This window comes from Geospiza fortis, unplaced genomic scaffold (genome assembly GCF_000277835.1).
Source record: "Geospiza fortis unplaced genomic scaffold, GeoFor_1.0 scaffold407, whole genome shotgun sequence".
Lineage (NCBI taxonomy): Eukaryota > Metazoa > Chordata > Aves > Passeriformes > Thraupidae > Geospiza > Geospiza fortis.
Window position 1 is genome coordinate 861,540 of NW_005054507.1, and position 7,342 is coordinate 868,881.

The 7,342-nt window shown below is 47.2% G+C and overlaps 1 protein-coding gene across 2 annotated transcripts in view; it reads right to left on the reverse strand.

The window, feature by feature from the left end:
- Positions 1 to 7,342, reverse strand: part of VWC2L (von Willebrand factor C domain containing 2 like) — a 45,210-nt gene that overhangs the window by 18,464 nt on the left and 19,404 nt on the right. The gene's annotated exons all lie outside the window — the stretch shown is intronic.

Here is a 7,342-nt window from a genome sequence, read left to right on the forward strand (position 1 = left end):
TAAAGACCTCTACTCTACACATGTGTAGGCTCCAATAAAGAAGCATTAAACATTCATCAAATTAGAAATACATGAAGACAGTGTCTGCCACTCTTCTCACACAGACATGCTTCACAATCCCAACCTTCTGGAGCAGCCAAAGCAAAGCCTCTCTAATCCTTTCAGAACCCTGATCATGCAAAACACCCCAGCCTCCTGCAGTGTGCCTCTGAGCCACTCAGAGGTATCAGCAGGTCAGATCCTCAGCTGGAGTAAATCAGAGTAAAAAAATGCTGTGTTTTACACCAAGTGACACCGACACAGGATTTGGCTTTCAGCTTCTCTTGCAGCAAAGTGGTTTACAGCAGTGTCATTGGATCATAAAGTCACTTCTGGTATTTTAAAGTCACATCAAGAACCAGGTTGGGAACAGCAGCACAATGCCTGCTTTAATTTCAGTACTGCCCAGGCTCCTTGTGTTCTGCAAAGGAGCCTGGCTTCCCAGCTGGAATCTAGGAACTCCTCCCTCCCCTCCAAAAACCCCTAACCCAGCCCTTCTCTACAAGACACGATCATGGTGATAGTGAGCCTTCAACTAGCACTCTCACAGGCCAGTGCACACAAACTTCAGCAACATCTCCCCAAGGGGAAACAATCATGACGAGCAAAAGCTTCTTCATAAATATTTCTGAGTTTGAGGAGTAATGCAGAGCAGGTAACGTGTTTCCCGCATCTCTGAGAGCTGCAAGAGAGCTTTGGAGCTGGTCCTGTCCCACAAATGGCTCCTCATGATCCTCCCTGACCCTTCCACGACTCTTCTCTTCGGGGTGCCTGTTACATTCATCTGAACTCTGCTGTGGTGGAAGCACAGAGGCATGGTTAGGACCTGAGGTACCAATTCAGGCTAGCAGCTTTCAGCTCCTGCCTGGCCTGCAGCAGTCAGGCAGAGCCTTTTCCTGCCGTGTTTAATTTGTGAATTATCCCTTTCTTGCTTGCAGGGCAGAGGCAGAGAGCACAGAGGCTTGGGAAGCAGGTGACCCGTGCAGGTGAACACCCCAGCTTCAGGGGCTGCTGTCCTGCTGGCTCCAGGCTGCAGCTCCCTGGGAATGGAGCTCTCCCAGCAGCATCCCTGTAACTGCACAGCCCAGCAGCCCGGCTTTGTGTGAGCACTGAGCTGTGGGATGGGCTTAATCACATTAAACGCTGCTCAGTTCAGGGCTTTTTTGTTCTCTAAAGGTTTTTCCTCTCCCTCATCGCTCTCAGTCTCACTTCCTCTGAAACTTCACAAGGTGGCAGATTCAACTCAGCCCTCCCTGATGCTGTCTAACATCAGGATGGCTAATTTTGGAGGTTTCAACTTTTCCAAAGCTTTTCACTGTTATAGAGGCCTCTTCCAAAAGCTGTGACCGATCTTGAGTCAGCAGGGCATTTGAGCACCTGGATAATCCAAGTGCTGGAGATTTCCAAAGCAATGGAGGATCTAGCTCTTGACAGATGCTTTTGTGTCAAGTTCAGCACCTACATGCCTTTAACCCCTTGGCCTGAAGTGATCAGATGGACGAGCTCCACTGAAAATCAGTTTCAGGGAAATGACTTCTCAAGGAACAGTAAAGCAAGCACTGGAGTATTTTGTCAGGTTGGTGTCTGCCTGGCCCAAATACACCTCTTCATTCTCAGTCTTGATCTTCTACCAGCTTTCAAATCAAACCTTTTTTTCTTCTGTCGGTAATCAAATCACTGCTTCAGTTGAGCTAAGAGGTCTCCACAGTTCACACTCCTGCTGGCCGTCCCAAAGAGCATCATCCAGTCCTTCCCGTGGCCCCTCGGGCTGACACCTGAAGGGGTGGTGGCCGTGGGGGTGACCAAGTGCCCCAAAAGTTGGCTGCCATCAGTAATTCCCAACCACGCAGGGTGACATGGCTATGCTATGCTACTGCCTTCAGCTGCCAGGACTGGGGAGAGGATGGTGGAGTCCAGCAAAATCCGGCGTGGGGAGCACTTCTTCTCCTTGGCTGGGCACATTCCCTTGCATCTGCACAACCAACCAGCACATTGCATAGACTGGGACTGAAGGGGGTTTAAGTGCAATCTTAAAATCTGGCCATTTCAGGAATTCCTGAAATAAATTAGAAGAGGAATTTTATTTAGTTGTTGTTGTTTTTGTTTTTTTCTCTAAAGGGATCTCCCCATGGCTCCAAATCACTGTTTTCCACAAAGTAAATGAACATGAAGTCTTCTCTCATCCTCTTGCCACAATTTCTGTGTCGCCTTTATCCTCCAACAGTTGTATTTAATCAAATGGCAAACAAAACATCCTGTCCCCAAATCCTTCCCTCTTTTTTCCTCACATTTTAGTAATTTTTTTCCATGCTTCCTTGATATTTTTTTTTTGTCACTGATCAAGTTGGAAGCAGAAGCTTTCCAAAACAATGACCTGGAGCTTCAGCGATCCACATCTTGCAGATAAATAACAAGCTACATTTATGCACTGGATAATTCCATATTAAAACCTTGGCACTTTGCAAGACAGCGATAATTTGGAACAACCATGTGGGGGAGGGTTTTTGTCAGTACTGGTTACCAACATGCACTGTTAATCCATCACCTACAAGAATTAACATTGGGATGGAGCCTTTTGTCCTGCAAAATCCCAAAGGGTTTTGCAAAGTGGACAGCTCCCATTGCCCTGCCAGGGCAATTCCTGGGCAGGTTTGGCTGTCCTGGTTGGGAAGGAAGAGCCCTGCTCCCTGACTGCATTGCCAGTGCCTCTCATTCCTGCCCTGCTCGCTTTGGGAATGGAAATGAAGTTCATGAACCACCTCTGAACTGGCTGGGCAGGACAGGAACAGCCTGGCCCATGTCCAGCCACCAAGTGCCCCACTGCCCACAGCCCAGCTTTTCCAAAGGGACACCCCTGGGCACTCCCAAACATCTCCCACTCAGAAAAAATGCATTTCTTCATAGCACTTGCTAAGAAAAGGCAGCATCAAAGGTCTGCCCCCAGGTGTTATTCCACACAGGGACATGCCAAGCTCACTCAGGGACACGTGGAACATGGATTTGTTTGCCAAAGGAGAGGCTTCAACAGGCTGGGAAAATCCCTGGGGGGTTCCTGAGCAAGACACACCGTGTTACAGCAGGATCAGGCTGGGGTGCAGAATGCTTATTTCAAATTAACTCCAACAGAGAAATAATGAGCACTGAGTTTATATTTCAGTAAATTAAGAGAGAAGCTTAGGTAAAATGTGGGTTTATATGCACGGAAATAAATTATTATTTACTCACGTTTGTGCTCATGCCCTCAAATATGAAGATATTTGTAGGGATTTATTAATATTTATACCACATTATAATAAATACCCACAAGAGCTTTGCATGAAGACATGCTACTTTACCAAAGTAAAATCTGTTGAAGGTCAAAGGGATCTTTTACTTGTGTGTGGATGGCAGGATCAGCCTCTTTACTTGAAAATCTGTATCAACTGTGATAATTTAAAACCTTAATTAAAGACTCAGTGACACATTATCTACAAAATGTCTTCCTGCTGCCCAGTATTCCATCACAAATGTCTTCAGAAGCCCAGGCTGAGTAAGCACACTTGCCAGGAAATATTTCACTGTGGACATGTTAGCTTTTATCAGCTCCATGGGTAACAAATTCTTTTGTTGAGGATTGCTGACAAAAAAATTTAAATTAGAGGCAAAACCAGACCCCAACCCAGAAATGTATAATATTTGTTTTGTTCATCCCTCAAGAAAATGAAGCACAGGGAATTTCTCCCTTTGTGCAGTGCAGTAGGTGAGAGTTGCTTGGAGCTGGCAAAGCAGAGGAACCCATTTAATCTGGAGTGCAGATTAAAGCAGATGAAATGATGTGAGGGATGATACAGTGGAGATTCCCCCCATCCCCTGCTCCCAGACCACATCCAAAGGGTTGAAGGAAATGGGAAGAGCAACCTCCAAGTGATGCACAGACAGGGAGTTAAAACACACACCCCCCAATACCAGGGCTCACCCCACAGCACTGGATGGGTTTATGGGGAGGAACAAGCAGAGGTCTGGGAATGAAGAGCACAGGGTGAGAGAGAAGGGCCCAGGAACACCACACAGGCACCTCTGCAGCCCTGGCCATGCAGACCTTGCTGGGAACTTTGGCTCTGGCACAGGCAGAGTGGGGGGATGTTCTCACAGAACTGCAGCAGAACCTGGGGCAGGAGGGACAGAGGTGGTGGCACCACGAGCTGGACTCTCACAGTGCCAGGCCACTTGGAGATCCTACACAGGAGAGGGTTAACAGCAATGACACACTTTTGTCTGGAGGAGTCACAGGGACTGGAAAGAACAACTCGAGGCCATAATTCTGCGGTCTGTCACTACCAGGAAACGTGAAATCCAGTGACCTTTCATCTCTGTGACAGAAATGCTGCACAGCACCTGGAGCCATCGCCCTTAAAATCCACTCTGACAAATTGGATGATAGGACATGAAGGAAAAAATGTCCTCTGCCTCCTTCATCCCCAAACTGGAGCCTCCCAGTGAAGTCTGCATGCTCGGTGTGGAATGTAGGATCCCTTGCCAGGAACAGCCAGCCTTGAATGAGCTGCTGTGGTTAGTGAGGCACGAGATAACAATTTCATTTCTTTGGCCAAGAAGGAACAAATCTCCAAAGCCATTTGTTCAGACTGCTCTTAAATGATGGGAGAGAAATCGGTATTGGCTTTCTATGAATCTTCAGGCCAGGAATGTTAGAATCAACAGATTTTTGCATTATCACAGAATTCCAGACTGGTCTGGGTTGGAAAGGATCTTAAAGATCATCCCCTTCCACCCCCTGCCATGGGCAGGACACCTTCCAGTATCCCAGGATGCTCCAAGCCCTGTCCAACCTGGCCTTGGACACTTCCTGGGATGGGGCAGTCACAGCTTCTCTGGGCAGCCTGTTCCAGAGCTCACTGAATCCCAGCACTTCTGCCCTTGGCAGAACATAATTAATAAGGTTATGAAAATCTACCTGACTGTGTGGAAAGAGAATTGTTCTCTCATTAATAGCAGCAACAGCTAAAGAAGCAGGCAAGCCATGCTCCTGGCAGAGTGCAGCAAATGATGCGGGGCTGTGGTTAACCTAAAATGAGGATTTTCCTTACCAAAATTTTAAGGGGTGGCTTTTGAATTGAGGATTTGCACCACAGAGAATACTCCCCCCAAACAACTGTATCCCTTGAGCTCTTCTGTTTGTCAGCCTGAAAATACAATCACGGGGACTAAAATCTTTTCATCACACCAGAACATGGCACTGTGTCTTCACCATTTTGGCAGAAGACAGAAGCTACTGAATGGAAGGAAAAAAATAAATTTAAAAAGGAGTGTTTCAGTCATTTAAGTGGGCCTGTCAGCTTGTGTTATCTCCATGCATTTGTGAAACTGAGCTTTAATTGACTGGCTGAAGTGGAGAGCTGAAAGACAAAATTTTGGTCTCAAGATGAACAGAGAGCTGAAAACACTGTGCTCCTCATTCATTAGGATGTGTCAGAGGGATTCAGATGGGAAGGGACACAGGAATGGCTGCTATACTTCCATTTTAATCTCCCAGACGGTAAGAGAAAGGGGAATGGTGTGTGCCACACTCAGCCATGTCCAAGAGCAGTAACAAACTCTGATCATCAGATTCCCCATGACACAGGAACTGCCTTGGTGCCTACCAAATTCTATCACTGTGGGAATCACTTCATTACATTGTGAAGGACACAGCCAAAACTGCCAGCTTGGGCCAACTATAAGCCAGCCAGCCCCAGCAGCAGCAGGAGGAGCAGAAAGCCCTTCCAGCTGAGGGGTCGCCATCCCTACAGCCAGGTTGGGACACCAGGAGGGGTGCAGCTCCCCCACAGCACCCCCATGCAGACATGCTCCTCCATCCCAAGGAACTGCCATGACCCTCCACTGGCTGAGCAAGTGACCCTCCTCTGGGGCTGAGCAACCCCCAGAGACCAGGATTCCCAAAGGCATCCAGGCTGCTCTGAAGGGGATGGTGGGAAATACATCCCTGCCTAAAACAGGTCTCAGATGTAGAGCTTTATGTGCATCCCCAAGAGAGGATGAGCAAAGAAAGGAGTGGAGAGATTTGGTAAAACCATGCATGAAGCCTCCTGGTTTTCCTGTGAGGGTTCCAATGACTTCACTGTGTCCCACAGTCCTTTCAGCACACACCTGATCTTCCTCCTGCCCTTGTCCCACCAGCAGCAGCTGCTCTTTCCCTTTCCCCCTGGCTGTTCTGGGAAGAAAGATGTGCCTCACCCCTGGTCACCATCACAGAAAGCCACCAACCCCCAAAGGGGGCACGTGGTCCTGGGGGAAATGGCCATGGTGGGGAAATGCAGCAGCTCCTGGGGCTGTGAAAGCCCCTCTGAGCCTGCAGTGCTGGGAAGGCCAGGGATGCTCACAGGTGGGATTGATGTGGCACAGACTGGGTGGGATGTGCTGCCACTGTAAATGAGGGGATTTGGGATGGTGCCCTACATGAGACAGGAACACAGAGGCCACACAAGATCCAGAGGTGTTTGCTGGGGTGTCAGGTGCTTGGTGACAGGCCTGGGGACAGCCAGGGTACCCCTGAGTCACCAACCCAGGACACCAGTCTTGGTGAGTGTGATGAGAAACCTCACACCCAAACACAGCTGTACACAAAGGTGGTGCACAGGGCTGGGTAACAAACCTCTCCTCTGCACTTCAGCAATAAAAACAAACCAATGAGATTTCCTACAAACATTTTCTGCTTTCCAACAGAAACACAAAACTCAATGAAAATCTGACAAAATATTTTTGAACAAAAATACAGATACAAACCTCAGGATTTCAAGTAGTATTTATGGTGCAATTTTCCAAACATTTTTAATTTTTCAAGTTCCTTCAGTAAAAGTATTTTATGTTTCCAACTCTTTGCCTTTACTCTGTCTTACAGAGCAGAAAATGTGTTGAAAATGTTATTTCTTTACCAACATTTTCATTTAGGTACAAAAGCAACCATTACTCTTATCCAGCAGCAGTGATGTATGTAAGAGCAAATAAATACGGATAGTGAATTCTAAACACAAGGAGATGAATCCAAGTAGCCATTTCTTACATGTTTAGAAAGCTGTGAAAAAGTTTATGTGCAGCTGCCTTACCTTTTAATCTGTCTTCACATCTACATTAGGAGAAAGGTGCTGTTTCAGAGATGTATGTGAGTACAGGCTGTGGTACGAGACCCAGGAGACCTTTTTGGAAACAGATTTCTTTTCCAAAGAGGTACTTTCAGTCATTCCAAAACATTTCTTGAAAGTATTCATGAATCCAATTCATGAAATCACTTCAGCAGGACAATGGGGGC